General features: G+C 42.6%; 1 pseudogene across 1 annotated transcript in view; it reads right to left on the bottom strand.

Annotated features, from left to right (window-relative positions):
* The window catches only part of LOC307108684 (ferritin light chain-like), a 732,105-nt pseudogene extending 720,132 nt beyond the window's left edge, over positions 1-11,973 (bottom strand). Inside the window, exon 1 of the transcript in view lies at positions 11,512-11,973. The product of the transcript in view is annotated as a ferritin light chain-like (transcript). The remainder of the gene's footprint in view (positions 1-11,511) is intronic.
* Positions 11,974-16,279: the final 4,306 nt, after the last annotated feature.

Here is a 16,279-nt window from a genome sequence, read left to right as displayed (position 1 = left end):
CATGCCCCCCACTGGGGATTGAGCCCACAACCCGGGCATGTGCCCTTGACAGAATCGAACTGGGACCCTTCAGTCAGCAGGCCGACGCTCGATCCACTGAGCCAAGCCAGCTAGTACTACTACAGTCACATCTTTTATCAGATATTGTTGAATATTATGTTGAAGGTTTCTGATTGTTTTGTTTTTAATCCTCACCGAGGATATGTTTTAATTGATTTTTAGAGAGAGGAAGGGAGAATGAAACATCAATCAGTTGCCTCCTGTTTGTGACCCTACCAGTGATCAAACTCGTAAACTAGGTATGTGCCCTGACCTGGAATCAAACCTGCAATCTTGGTGTACAAGACGACACTCCAACCAACTGAGCCACCTGCCCAGGGCAGTTTCTGATTTTTGTTTTCCAATATGGACATCATTATCACTGAAGAATTCAGAGGTGTAAGTAGCAAAGTCTTCCTAATCCTATAATAATCATACACCATTACAAAAAAAGGTTGGCAGGATGGTACAGTGGTTAGAGTGTCAGCCTTTGCACCAGAGGGTCATGGGTTTGATTCCTGGTCAAGGGTGCATACCTTGGTTGCAGGTTCAATTCCCGACCCCAGCAAGATGCATGGGGGAGGCAACCAACCAATGTGTGTCTCACATTGGTGTTTCCTCTCTCCCTCCCTCCCTCTAAAAATCAATGGGAAAAATATTCTCGGGTGAGAATTAACAAAAGTCGGCCAGCAGATAAAACCATTTTTTTCTTTTTCGTTAAGGACCTGGAATCTGGACACCTGGATAAATATTGGTTTGGCAAGATCCCAATTTTAATACCATTGAGACAGAAGGGGACACTGACCGGGAGTTTATTATCAACAAGCTTACTTTTAAAACATCCGAAGTTTTAATATTGTGATCCCTCACTACTTTCCCCCCTTCTCTGTGCTTTCCTTTTGAAATTGAAAATAAATGAATGTACCTTCTTTATAAACCAGAGATCCGGTTCTTGCTAATGCTGACAGGACCTGATACTGCACGGGGTGCTTGTGCTGTAAATACCATCAATAGTAGCGGAAAGGTATAAAAATCAGGGGAAGCAGTCCTTAGAATACATTTACAAGTATTGTTTCCCTACCCTTTCAAGTTCTTGAGCTTTAAGGTAATGAAGATAATATGTTGTTAAGACAAAGAAAATCATGAGCTTGATAGTTATATTTTCCTATTCTATTTCTGACATACAAAGAATAGCTCAGGTTTGTTTTATTTTTATTTTGGTGTGTGTGTGTGTGTGTGTGTGTGTGTGTGTGTGTGTATCACCAGAGGATATTTTTTCCAGTGATTTCTAGAGAGAGTGGAAGAAAGGAAGGGGAGGAGGAGACAGAAACATGGATGTGTCTCACATCGATGGGTTGCCTCCTGCATGCACCCCCACCAGGGCCAGGGAACTTGAACCTAGGTATGTACACTTGACGGAATCAAACCCTGACGTGTCCACAGGCCGATGCTCTAATCACTGAACTAAATCAGCCTGAGCTCAAGGTTGTTTTTCTAAATATCCCACCAGGCTCCTAGCTGGCTCATATGTATTGGTTACTTTACCCTACAAGGCTAAGGAATAGTGCTTAATTTCACTTTGAAATGTGTGTGTGTGTTTTAAGGGGTAAGACTGAATGGCTGTTTTACATTATATTTAGTTTTTACAAATATGTTATTTTTTTATTAAACGGATATGAAAATTGGGTGTCAAGCAAAAGATCAGACTCTCTAACATGAAGAGGAGTATAAATAGTATGTGTATTTGTATGTAGCCTGTAAGATACTGAGTCCCTTTTTGGTTGAATAAATGAATTTTTACCTTTTACTGAACAAGGAGCAATTTAACAACTTAAAAAATTTTAACTATAATCCAATAGTTGATTTGGTGTAATCAAGGGAGTTGTAGTAAGTGCCAATTTTTCTTGTTAATAATACTCATAGCTTGCCGAAACTGGTTTGGCTCAGTGGATAGAGTGTCAGCCTGCAGACTGAAGGGTCCCAGGTTCGATTCCGGTCAAGGGCATGTACCTTGGTTGTGGGCACATCCCCAGTAGGGGGTGTGCAGGAGGCAGCTGATCAATGTTTCTCTCTCATCAAGGTTTCTAACTCTCTATCCCTCTCCCTCTCTGTAAAAAAATCAATAAAATATGTTTTTTTTAAAAATAAAATATAATACTCATAGCTTGATCTCTCTTCTGATTATAGTTTATCCTATGAATGTGCTGCACTTTTCAGATCACGGTATCATTAACTTATCTCTTAATAGAGAATACTTAAGAAGGGGGGATTGAGGTTCGATCACATACAAGAAGCAACTAATGAACACATAAATAAGTGGAACAACAAATCAATTCTCTCTTCTGTCTCTTTCTTTAAAAAGAAAAAAAAAAAAAAAAGCCAGCAGCTCCCAAATCTGCAAGTCTGCCTGCCTCTATGGAGACATTGAGTTTTTCTCTCTGTCTGATGTTCAATTTAAAAATTCTTTTTTAATACTCACCTGGGGATATTTTTCCATTGATTTTTAGAAAGAGTGGAAAACAGAAATATCGTTGTGAGAGAAACACATTGATTGCTTGCCTCCTGCATGAGCCCAGACCAGGGTCTGGGCCGGGGAAGAGTCTGCAACTGAGGTACCTGCCCTTGACCAGCACTGAACCCAGGACCCTTCCGTCCGCCGGTCGACACTCTATCCACTGAGCCAAATTGGCTAGGGCCAATTCAAAAATTCTTTTAAGAGATTTCTGATTAGCCTGGCTCAGGTCAGATGGCCTTCCTCCTCGAATTATCAACTGTAAGACGTGGGAAAATATGATTGCATCAATCACAGAAAGAATGTCTTCCAGAAAAGGGTGGGTGTTTTATATATTAAAAAATGTATAACTAATGCAAAGAATTTCAGCCAGTTTGAAAATGCTTTATTAACCTTTGTCCTTGCTTTTTAGAAAACTAATGTGAATATTTTCACTGTTGAAACATCATAGAACTTCCTACCAACTCTACTTTTCTAGTGAATATTCAAATCTGCCCCTCTCCTTAAATTTAAGTACTGGGGAAAAACTGACTAAGGAGTGTGTGACAAGAACATTGATGTTGAAAGCTATTCTTATTATTCCATGAATGCATAATTTTCACTTTTTAAAGATAAAACCATAGACTCAACCTTTCATCCTTATTCAGAAGTTCTGCGTTTTAGCTTCTTAAAGAAAAAAAATAATACAGAAGCTAAATATTAAAGTGACCTTTTATAGCAACCTTTTTTAAAACATTTCTTTTTATTGATTTTTTACAGAGAGGAAGGGAGGAGGATAGAGAAGCTAGAAACATTGATGAGAGAGAAACATCAATCAGCTGCCTCCTGCACATCCCCTGCTGGGGATGTGCCTGCAACCAAGGCACATGCCCTTGACTGGAATCGCACCCGGGACCCTTCAGTCTGCAAGCCGACGCTCTATCCACTGAGCCAAACTGGTCCGGGCTATAGCAACCTTTTTTTAAAAATAATTTCAGTATCTACTACAAGGATCAAGCTCGGTGGTATCCATGAACTTTTACCTATTCCCCTAGTGCATTTATTGGATATTGATAACACCCTAATTTAATATTCTGAATTGGTCATTCTGGAACAGTAAGCTAGTATTTTTATTATTTATTTTGTTAATCATGGTTTTTATTGTGGTAAAAAGAAAAGACATAGCACAAGATGTCATTCTTAACAAAGTTGCAAGTGTACAGCACAGAACTGTTCAACTATTAAGCTAATATTTTCAGAGCCCCAAAGCCACTTTGATGAGCAGTAGGAGAGAGTCAAGTGAGAAGAGAAACGGGCAGATCTCCAGGGGAAAAGCCTAGATGAGAATGGGCATTTGAGAAGGTAGATCTTCCATTCGGGATCCATGCCACTACTTCCGCAGGCCTTTCTGGTACTCCAGTAACCGAGTGCCTTTAACTAGATCCCAAGATGGACTCGCTTTAAAGTTCATTCGTCTTCCTAGCAAATGGTATCACAATGAGTTTCCTGTCGTGCCCTCTCAGTCCTCCAGCCTCTTCGTTTAGCTTTCGTGGACATCTGATTCCTCTGCACCAGGAAAACTTTCTGAGTAATGGAAACTTATCTGTGATGTGCTGAAAAAGATAGCAGTTCGGGCGCTTGGCAGAGGGGATGCTGTCGCTTTCCTTGCAGTTTGCTATCCAGCTCGCGGAAAGCCGAGCTCAGCACCGTTCCAGGACCAGAGCATTACGTCTAAGAGGGAGGACTCTTACATTGCACCTCTCTCTTATCATAAATAAATAGGAGACTGATCTCTCCACACGTGGTGGTTATGCAAATGAGAGCAGATGAGGACCCAAGCTTTCTCCCTCTTCTAGAATGTAAGTTCAGGGGAGCCAGTTTCTGATGTTTTCACTGCTGTATCCTTAGCTCAGAGAAGAGAACCTGGTATAAAGTTGAGGAAGGGAGGGAGGAAGAGTCTGGATTTAAATTTGGGCTTAAAATAGATAGCATTTCTACCATTCAAAAACTCAAAAAGGATCTGCCAGAAGAAGAGTAAACCCCTAAAATAAAGGAAGCTCAATATATAGATCACATAAAGGCTGGAAAGGGCAACATTATATACTTTAAAATTTCAAGTGTGGCAATTTGGCTGAGCCAAGTGCCTGAATTAATAAAATAAACCTGGGAATGTACACTCTCCCCGCCCCCCAAATCCTGAAGCCTACTTTAAATTTAGCCCACACAGTGCTCGCTTCGGCAGCACATACACTAAAATTGGAACGATACAGAGAAGGTTAGCATGGCCCCTGCGCAAGGATGACACGCAAATTCATGAAGCATTCCATATTAAAATAATAATAATTTAGCATACCATCTGCAATAGTCTCCCTTGTGCTTATCATTGTTTTCTGAACTGTTGATACTTTCTCCTATTACTCCTCACTTGTCTAAAAACATATTTGTCTGTGGTAGCAAATATGCATTCCCCATTTAGTGTATATATTCCAAGAAAAGTGGTCTGGATTGGTCCTATTTTGCCTTTTTTTAAAATTGATTTTTAGAGAGAGAGAGAAAAGGAAAGGGAGAGAGAGAAACAATGATGTGAGGGCAAAACATCGACTGGCTGCCTCCTGAACGCCCCCCACCTGGGATCAAGCCAGCAACCTGGTCATGTGCCCTGACCAGGAACTGAGCCAGCAACCAACTGCCACACGGGCCAGGAAGGAAGAGCAGTGAAAAGATAGCAGGAATTATGAGTACATGTTCATTTTCAGGGATGAATTAACTCCATGGTGGAATTGCTATCATTCCTTCCAACAAGCAGGCTCAAATTAAAAATGGTACAATTATTATGAAAGAAGTACTGCCCATTTGCTGTACTTGCTTGATACTGTCCTAGGTGTTGGACCCAGGTCTACTTCAGACAGACATATTTTTCTTCCTGTTTTTTTTCTTCAACCATTTGAAAATGTAAAAACCATTCTTTGCTTTTGGGACACAGAAAGACAGGCATATCCGGCCTGAAAGGCTGTAATTTGCCAATCCCTCATCTACGGGGTTAAGTGATATAGATAAACCTTCTCTAAAAGAGTGATTAAGAACCTTTACCTTAGACTCAAACACAACATTTCACTGTCCAGTCTCAGGCATGCCCTGCCATCCTGCGATCTCTCTCTTCACTTACTGACCTGCTCCATTTCTTACTGTCAGCGTAAGAAATATCCAAACCTGTTGATACTTTCTATAAGAGTTTATTTGAGCCTAAATTGACCACATATGACAGCGAAGAAGATCTCAAATGCTCCCAACAGGAACCATTTTGCATTTGAAACTCAGGATCAAAGGTAAGGAAGATTACAGGGAGGTGGGAGAGAGCAAGGCAGGGATTAGATTACCGGATAGTTAACAAGATTATGCGCTCACTTGAGGGTGGTTTCGGTTTATTTAAAAGTTGTGCTAATCTAGATGCACAGAAACAATGGACAGGGTGTGCTTCAGGCGAAGATAAACCTTTCATTAAAAAGTTAAATGCCTGGGGAGTGACTACCTACCATGACCTGCCCAGTTAGGAATTTATGGTCAGGTCACCTTGTGAGATCACTTTCCATAGAAACCCACATTTCTTCCACATTACCTACTTCTTCTGCCTTCAGCTACCCTCTACCTACTAATTTACATTTCCTCCAAAAAATAAATGTATGAGTTAGGCTCCCTGCCATGGGCTTCCTGGCTCTGCCCCAGCATACCTCCCCTCACAGTATCGTAACAGTGACTTCATCTGCCCGTCTTTCTCTGACAAGCTCCTAGGGAACGGGGCCTGTGTCTTGTTCACTTTTTGAGCTTGAACAGGTGCCTGAACAGGCAACTGGTTGGGATTTTATTCCTATCTTTGTGCATATGAATGGCAAATTGCTTGAATTTACATCCACGTGCTTGCAGAGCTTAAGACCATGTTCACCTAAACTTATAGGCTCATTCTTTCCAATGTCCTTCCCGGCCATGGACCGAAAGTACAACAACTCACTTCACAAACCAGACATTTCTAGCCCTAGACAGATGTAGTTCATGTATGTATATTATTCCAAATAACATCTCTGGTATAACAGTACATCTAGATCACATAGTGTTACTGTTACTGGAAAGGGGGTCTGGCCCTGAGCAGGTATGGATTCTTGGGGTAGGAGAAAGTTCACAACACGAGTCCAGGTGAGTTTTAGGAGACGGTTACTAAAGCTGGGGACAGTGAAACAAGGAAGGGCCTAGGCTAACAGGAGAGGGACTAGGTGGGGAAGTGAGCCTAAGCCAGGCTGCTTCGGCTCACTAAGAAGTCAGAGAAAAGGGGGCCTTGGGGACAGGTTCAGGGGTGAGCCCTGTGTGACCTATTGGGGTTAGGGGCTGGGACCTTGGTTCTTCTCATCCATGCAGAAAAGATTTTAAGGCCAACAAAAATGAAATTAAAGTTAAGTGGGATTTATTGAAGATACAGTCTAAGCAAGGAGTGGGCCAGTCAAGAGAGACAATGGCCCTGAACTCCTGGGTTATAGCGTTTAAATGAGGGGTTTTCTGAGCGGAAACTTGCGTTAGCATTCAGAGATGATTGACAGAAAAGGGTTATATAACTATATTTCTTCTGCGCATGCCCTTACCCATAATGTATACAGACAAACCCATTGGTGTGTGTGTGTGTGTGTGTGTGTGTCAAAATCGCAATGCAAATTGTATTATAATTAGTCCAGGGCCCTAGTAAGGTCACCCTGAGGTTTTCCTCTGAGCTGGCCCGCTGGCAGTCTGCTGGCTTCAGACCACAAAGAGGTGGTCTGAAGGCAATGTTGGTCCAACCCCTGTTCATGACCCCACCCCAGCCGCTCATGTCTAACTTCCTTCCTGACACCTGGATGAGCTGCCGCTGCCCGTTGCTGCCCTGGATGAAAGCCTTATGGGGTTCCTTTTTGTTTATTATTAAATATATTTTATTGATTTTTTTTTACAGAGAGGAAGGGGGAGGGATAGAGAGTTAGAAACATCAGATGAGAGAGAAACATGGATCAGCTGCCTCCTGCACACCCCCTACTGGGAATGTGGCCGCAACCAAGGTACACGCCCTTGACTGGAATCGAACCTGGGACCCTTCAGTCCGCAGGCCGACGCTCCATCCACTGAGCCAAACCGGTCAGGGCTTGTGGGGTCCCTTTGAGTTCAGGAGAGGCATGCCTGTGGGGGAAGAAGAGAGGGAAGGGAAAAGCATGGGCCTGGGAGGGAGAGCATGTCCTGGGCCTTCCCTTTGAGGGGCTTTAAAGGTAGGGCGTGAAGGGGAGGTCTTCGCGGAGGATCTCAATCAAGTATGCATCAGTTTTATGTTGATGAGCCAAAATGAGATTTATTTCCTTAACTTAATCTGTCCGTGGGTGTGGTTGGCCATTGGCGCTAATTGGATTTCTGCTGCCTCCCTGAGTAGGGTGATTTAAGCTATTTACCCAATGGTTGGGTAGGAGAAGTGTAAGCCATTTACTCTTGTTTTGTTATTTGTTTTTAATCTTTATTGTTGACAGTATTACATATGTCTCCTTTTCCCCCCATTGACCACTCCCACCCCGGTGTAAATCATTTAAGTGTCCTTGGTTTAGAGAAGATAGGATTTACTAGATGCTGCAAAGGGCTTGGCATCTAGATTTACTAGATGGCTGCATACTGCTTGTTAAATGGTCTCAGTTTCCCTATTCCGCTCGTCCTGGCTTACTAGCCTGTCTCATCACTGTATCATAGCAACAAAGAAAACACTAGTGTGACTATTTCTTGACTCCATATCAATAATTTATAGCCCATTTGTTCCTACATACAGGACACCATTGTTCAGGAAGAATCATCATCTATAAGTGTGGGATGGATGCCCAACAAGATATAAAGAAATTCACTTTTCAAAAACAACAAATTGGGAGGAAGAATGACGAATTGCTTGAATTTACAGTATTTTAAAATTGTAGGCTCACTAAGAGAAGCTTTTATTTAGGCATAGGCAAATTTAAGAGTAAGTTGTATAGCTACATTCTTATATGCATTCGAATGCCCACGATGGTACGTGTGTTTCTTCTCTAATACACTCTGGAGTATGTACCCACAGTAAAACAAAGACTCTAAGAAAAGATGTCATAACTTTTAAAATAAAGTTGGAAGCCTTCAGGGGGGAAAACATTTAATGTAAATACACGCACCAGTAATCTCCTAAGTAGAGAACTGGTAGAATTTATATATGGTTAGTTACTTCAATGGGGGAATAGAGAGCTGTCATGAAGTAACTAATACCAACAGTGCCTTGTATACAATCTCTAGATGACAGATAAGCACAACAAGAAATGTGGCAAAATGCCAATTAAATACCACCAAAAGAACAAGAAAACTTACACCCCCCAGCCATATATGCCTCTACAAACCACATAGGGCTTGGCAAACCATGGGTAAGTTTACAGTTCCCCGAGTGACTGAGGAGCTATTCATTGCTTAAATATGAAATTGTGTTCCCCTGTTCCCACTGATCTTCAGGAGGGAAGCTGGTTGTAGAGGCAGGAAGTGTTCAGATGCAGTGGTAGTCAACCAAGAGGCCCCCAAGGACTGCCTCCTGGTCTTCGTGCCCTTAGGCAGTTCTCTCCAACTGAATCAGCCTTGGTCTGTGTGCCCAAAAGCATACAGCAGAAAAGATGGTAGGTCCCCTCCAAGACAGGTTAAAAAAGAGTGCCGTCTGTCTAGGTGTTCTACATCTCCAACCCCGACCGCAGATCGCTCGCTCTGGGGTAAGCAAGCTGCCATGCGGTGAGCAGTCCCATGAAGAGGCCTGTCTGGTGAAGAACTGAAGTTTCCAGCCAACAGCCGTGGAGGAACCGAGAGGGCTGCCGGCAACCTCATGAGGTAGATTCTCTGGCCACAGCCGAGCCTGGAGATGATTGCAGCTCCAGCCAACAGCCAATGTCGTGAGAGACGCTCAGAACCACTGGTAAGCCACTCCGGGATGCTGGACTCTCAGAAACTGTGAGAGATAGTAAATGCTTCTTGTTTTAAGCTGCTAGTTTTACAGTAATTGGTAATGCAGCAATAGATACTAATACAGATGCCTTTCTTGTCTTTCACACAGAATGTTCTTAGAAAGCTGAATGAAACTGCCCTGGCTGGTGTGACTCAGTGAGTTGGGCATTGTCCCGGGCACTGGGAGGTTGCCAGTTCGATTCCAGGTCAGGGATTGGTGTTTTGTTCTCACATCGAAGTTTCTATCTCTTTCTCCCTCTCCCTTTTTGCTCTCTAAAAATCAGTTTTAAAAAAATTAAAAAACAAAACACTGGATGAAACTAGTTTTGCTAATCTAAATCTAATTTTACTCATATAAATAGTAGCCCTCTGTATTATCTTCTCTTTTGCGTGTTTTTTTTTTTTAATTGAGTATGTCTTGAAGATCTTTCAACATCAATACACATAGACTTCCTTCATTCTTTTTTTAAAAAAATATATTTTATTGATTTTTTTACAGAGAGGAAGGGAGAGGGATAGAGAGTTAAAAACATTGATGAGAGAGAAACATCGATCAGCTTCCTCCTGCACACTCCCCACTGGGGATGTGCCCGCAACCAAGGTACATGCCCTTGACTGGAATTGAACCTGGAGCCCTTCAGTCCGCAGGCTGATGCTCTATCCACTGAGCCAAACGGGTTAGGGCTCATTCTTTGATTTGATGCACAGTATTCTATGCTATGGATATATTATGGATTATTTAAACACTAGAGGCCCGGTGCATGAATTCATGCACGGGTGGGGTCCCTCGGCCTGGCTGGTGATTGAGGCCTATGGGGGGCCGGCCAGGGGGAAGGACTGTGGGAGGTTGACTGTGGGAGTGCACTGACCACCAGGGGGCAGCTCCTGTATTGAGCGTCTGCCCCTTGGTGGTCAGTGTGCATCATAGCTACTGGTCAACAGGTCGTTTCGGTCATTCTGTCATCATGGTTGCTTAGGATTTTATATATGTAGATTCCCATATTGGTGGACATTGAACTTGCTTCCAGTTTTTTGCTGTTACAAACAATGCTGCAATGCCCATCCTTGTACATACTTTCCCCAGTCACATATGTAAGAGTTTCTGTAGAAGACATACTGAGAAGTGGTATTGCTGACTTATAGGATACACACAATTTTAGTTTTGATAAGACACTACCACATTGCTCTCCAAAATTGCTTCTCAAGTTTATACTCTCATGAACAGAGCATGAAAGTACCTGTTGTCAACATGAGATACTGCCAATTAAAAATTATTGACTATACTAAGGCATAGATTCTCCTTTCATGCCTTATTAGCTCTTGTGCCAGGGTTCTTGTTCCAGCATTAAGAAGGGTTCAGCAATCTGGAGAAAGGCTGTGCGTAGATTAAGTAGGAGTCCAGAGACGAAAGATAATTTTGAAAGGCATTGGGGGTCAGAGGAGCTTTAGCTAAAGGAGCTAAATTCTCCTTGTCTCAGGACCCCTTGCTTTTTATTAACACAATTTGTCCTAAGGCAAGGTGGAGATATACACTTCAAAGGGTTTCATACAGAAGCATTGTCAGATTGAGGAATAGCCTACGGCTGTTCAGGTGTTTGGCCAGTAGGAGGCAATAACATGTAGATTAAGATGCCCTGAGCTGTCTGGCAGCAAACAATCATCCTATTCAGGTTTGGGGGAAATGCCTTTAGACATTCCAACAGGTGATAACACATGTGACTCAGCCCTTGTTGAGTCCACAAGGTCCATCAACCTTTTTTTTTTGCTGCAAAAAGCTTTATTGTTTCATTTGGTCCGATGCAGGGGAGAGGGCTCCAGGGTGGTTAAAAGAATGGCTAGTAGTTTCGGGAAGAGGCTCAGGTAAAAGCCAGAGACACCAGGGGGAGGCAGAGGGGGTGGCTCTGAAAGGTTTCTGGGCTCCTAGTCATGCTTGAGGGTGAGCCTTTTGAAGAGATACTCGCCCAGCCCAGCCTGGGGGCCGGCAGCCTGCGGATGTTAGTCAGGTGGTCCCCCATCTTCTTGATCAGTTTCACCTCCTCATCCAGGAAGTGGTTCTCCAGGAAGTCGCAGACATGAGGGTCTGCAAGGGTAGAAGCCAGGGCCTGCAGCTCCAAAAGGGCCTGGGTCAGGCTCTTCTCCAAGGCCAGGGCGGCTTCCATGGAGTCCTGAGTTTTAGCCCAGTCATCCTGGGAAGGTTTCTGCACGTCCTGGAAGAGAATGCGGCTGCCTCACTTGTTTTGCAACTTTAAGAAATGCTCCGCGCCCTCGTGCTTCTTCTCCTCCAACTCGCGGAAGAGGTGGCTCACACCCTCCAGAGCCACATCGTCGTGGTCGAAATAGTAGCCCAGAGAGAGGTAGGTGTGGGAGGCCCGCAGGTGCAGGTTGGCCAGGCGGTTGACCGCAGCCTCCACCTTGGTGGCATAATTCTGGAGAATTTGGGAGCTCATAGTGTACGGCAATAAGGAGGTAAGGTAGAAAAAAAAAAAAAAAACGGTGTGGTTCTGGTCCCGGAGGTGGTTCTGAAGGTGGTGACTAGATAAGACGCAGGAGAGTGGTCGGAGGCTGGAAGAATGGGCGTCCCTGGGTCTGTTCCGTCCAAACACTGTTGAAGCAGGAGACAGATCCGGGACCTCCAAGTGCGCTGCCTCCATCAACCTTTTGATGAAACTCTTGCAATTATGACATGCTGGAACTAGCTGGTAATTCCTGTTTTGTGAATTGTCTGTTCATATCTTTAGTGTTTGTCTCTCACTTTGTTTACATATTTTTGAAGGCACTCTATAATATTTGAAAGGCTCAGAAGGATTTAGAGTACCCACTCAAGTGTATCCTTTCAGAGATATTTTGTACATATATTTAAAAAAAACAACCCACACATCTGGTGTCAGAAGTGTTAGGAGTGTGGTAGCGGTGTGGGAGTAAAGGAGAAGCATGGAGTTTTTCTTATACAAATGTGCAAAGACAACTGAACACATAGCATGTTGTGTGGCAATAACTCCCATTATAGACATGTTAGCACTTATTGTCACTATTGGTCTTCTTACCAGCATTCTCTATTTGTGATAATGCATGAGGATGTGTTAGATATTCTTAGTGCTTCATCTTTTCCCCCTATTTTAAAATTTATTTTTATTAAATGTATTGGGGTAACATTGGTTAATTACATTATATAAATTTCAGGTGTACAACTTTATAATATGCCATCTGTATGCTCTGTTTTGTGCTCACCCCCTAAAGTAGAGCCTCCAGCGCTTCATCTGTGAAATGAAAAAATTCAACTATTCTCTTTCAGACTTCTGAATGTCTTAGATTGAAGAACACCTTCAACTATTTACAAATGTTAGAAAGACTTCTATGCGTAGATTAGACTTTTCTCAACATTAAGCAATCAGATAGAGAAATAAATTGGATGTTGACCCTGATAGGACATTCCAACAATCATTAACAAGCCCCTGACTTCAAATGTTGGTGTTCAAGAAAGCAGCTTCCCGTGGTCACGGATTTCTTTATGATAAACAATATCAAATTCTTCCAATTATAGTAATAAAGTACAGTTTCTATTCTATAAATGGGGTTAACTTAAAGAAAGGATCCCATTGCCAAAAACATTTGAAAACCACTAAATCAAACCACTGTGAAGAGGCGACTGCAGGATTCTGAGAGTCAGAGTTTGGACAGGAGGATGGAAAGCAGGTGAGTAACACCAAGATCTGACCACATGAAATGCGTGTGACTTGCACCTGAGTGGATCAGGGGAAGGGAGCAGGTCAAAGGCAGTGCCACAGTTAGTAAGTAGGTTTGGAGTGTCAACTGTGAGAACAGTAGTCCACTAACAAAAGTAAGGAAGACAGAGGGGTGGGAAGATAGATGAGAAGTCTGCACCCCTTTATCTTACAAATGACACAGGGATTTTAGGGGTAAGATAGGACAGGTTTAGGAAATATTAGAAATTTTGGAAATGAAGGGGACCATGAAGGAAGCACAGGGCTGCAGAGCAGCAGAAGGTACATTTCCATAGAATGGGGGAGCTGGAAAGCTGCAACAGGTACTTTTCCATAGAATGGGGGAGCTGGGAACAGCAAAAGGTCTATATTTACAGAATAAAGAGAAGGAAGCCCTTCATCCAGAGGGAGAGGAAGTAAGTCCAAAGGGAATAGGAAAACAATAGGGAAGGAGGGGAAGAGAACCTCACACGTCCCATGTGAGATTCAACCTTTGAGCCCAGGAGTTACTATAGTAACCAGTCTAAGGGAATAGTGACCAATCAGAGGGGAAATCAGGCACCAGGATCTGCAGCCTTTATAAGCCATAGGGAATAGGAACTCAGTGGGACCCTCCGCCCCCTCCCTATGTGGGAGTCCATTCTATGGGACTCTTTCCCGTTCCCCACGTGGGAGTGTGTACTTGTTCTTCAATAAATTTCCACCTTTGCTATACCACTTTCTGTCCGTGGATTCATGCTTCCATTCAGGCGGACAAAGAATCTGGGTTCCAGTCCGAAAATTCCGTATCACAGATAGGTAACCAGGCTCAGAATGTTTTTCTAGTCTTTCTTTGGGGAGGGCTGCATAAAAGGTATTTCGAAAAAACACATTAGATTGATAATCAAGAGTGGTTATTTTTATCCACATTAATCTGTATGTCTTTATACTCATGAAAAAAAGATTATATTTGTAAAGATCAGAAATCAAAACCCAAATTATTTGTCACTTGCTTAAATTTTTTGTTCACTTTCTATTATTATTTTTTAAATATTTTTATTGATTTCAGAGAGGAAAGAAGAGGGAGAGAGAGTCAGAAACATCAATGATGAGAGAGAACCAGTTAACGGCTGCTTCCTGCACACCCCCTCCTGGGGATCGAGCCTGCAACCCTGGCACGTGCCCTTGACTGGAATCGAACCCTGGGCCCTTCAGTCCACAGACTGACTATCCACTGAGCCAAATCAGCTAAGGCCCATTATTGTTTTAGTGAATAATAAAAACCATCTTCTGTACATTATGAGTATCTACCATGGCAATGTTTCTCAAGAAGGCAGGACCATTCATGTAAATTTAGAGTTTTAAATGTAACGTGTCAGTTAATTATAATTTCTGAACACTGAGTCCAGGCAACTTTCATTTTTACTGTCTGGGGATTTTGCAATTCTCCTAGGACAGTGCTCGGCAAACTCATTAGTCAACAGAGCCTAATATCAACAGTACAACGACTGAAATTGCTTTTGAGAGCCAAATTTTTAAAACTTAAACTTTTTCTAACGCCACTTCTTCAAAACAGACTCGCCCAGGCTCTTTTGTGGAAGAGCCACACTCAACGGGCCAAAGAGCCGCATGTGGCTTGCGAGCCGCTGTTTGCCGACCACTGTCCTAGGAGATGGAGGAAGGACTCAGTGTCATTTTAATGACTTTTGAGTTAGAGGCAGGGGATGGAGGTGGCTTTCCTTAATACGTCTAAGAGCATTTAGCTTGGAGATGGAAGATTAGAAAAGAGGATCAAGGTATAATAACAGTTATAATAACAAAGTTATAATCATAAAAAAATCTGTCAAGCCCTTACTGTGCACTCAGCACAGTTCCAAGAGCTTCACCGGAGTGATTTCACTTAATCCCCACAACAGCCCTGTGAGGCTGGTGCTATTATTATGGCCCTCCTTTTTTCAGGTGGGAAAATGAGGCCCAGAGAGTTTGTTATTTCCCAGGATCACACAGCGTGAGAGGTGGTGGAGCTTGGGTTTGAACTCAGTAAATGTAGAAGTCATTGTTGAGACAGGATTTGGACAGGTAAAATAATTTCTTGCCCAGCTGGCATGGCTCAGTGGTTGACCTATGAACCAGGAAGTCATGGTTGAATTCCCAGTCAGGGCATATGCCCAGGTTTCGGGATCGATCCTCAGTGCGGGGCATGCAGGAGGCAGCTGATCAATGATTCTCTCTCATCATTGATGTTTCTCTCTCTCTCTCTCTCTCTCTCTCTCTCTCTCTCTCTCTCTCTCTCTCTCTCCTTCCCCCACCACCCCCCGAAATCAATAAAAATACATTAAAAAATAATTTCTTAAGGGCAATTTTACGGTGATTTCATTAACAAACTAGGATTTCTTAAGCGCCAGACAGTCCCAGTTTACTTGCTTACTGATGGTGTAACAAAAAAAAGTCGCAACTTAAAAAAGGTAGCAGTAGCCTAGCTCAGGTGACTGGATTCAGGTTCAATTACAATTGTTAAGCCAGAAACACTACCCACCCAGCTGCTACACTGATGGGATGGGTTTAAACAATCCATTATTGCTTCCTTCTGTTTTGAATTCTTTTCATATTCTTCCTTTCCTTAGGGCCATAATTCTAACATATTTAAATGACCTCTGATAGACTTGCCAAAGGTTTTTGCTGCTCTGTCCACAGTTGTAAGGTCGTGTTCTTGACGAAATAAATTTAAAATGATTTAAATTTTGCAAAATCTCTTAGGACCTTAGACACACGCTGCATTTTGTTTTCCAGTCAAAATGCTTTTCTTTGTGGAGCATAGAGACAAGAATTTGAAAAACAGACTTTAATTTTATTTTCAAAAGTGATTATGCTTACATTCACTTGTGTGTTATGACTTGGGTGCAATTTTAGGAAAATAAATACCTGATTCATATTTCAGCGATGCAAGTTCGGGATCCAAGAACCTAAGACATAATATTGCAGATTTCGGAGTTTTGTTATGCAAAATCCATTTAGGTGTGGAGGACAGCCAGGTACATTTTCAGTTGGGCCT

This window comes from Cnephaeus nilssonii (genome assembly GCF_951640355.1).
Source record: "Cnephaeus nilssonii genome assembly, chromosome: 12".
Taxonomy (NCBI): Eukaryota; Metazoa; Chordata; class Mammalia; order Chiroptera; family Vespertilionidae; genus Cnephaeus; species Cnephaeus nilssonii.
The sequence above is the reverse complement of the archived record's forward strand: the minus strand, read 5'-3'. Positions and strand labels throughout refer to the sequence as shown.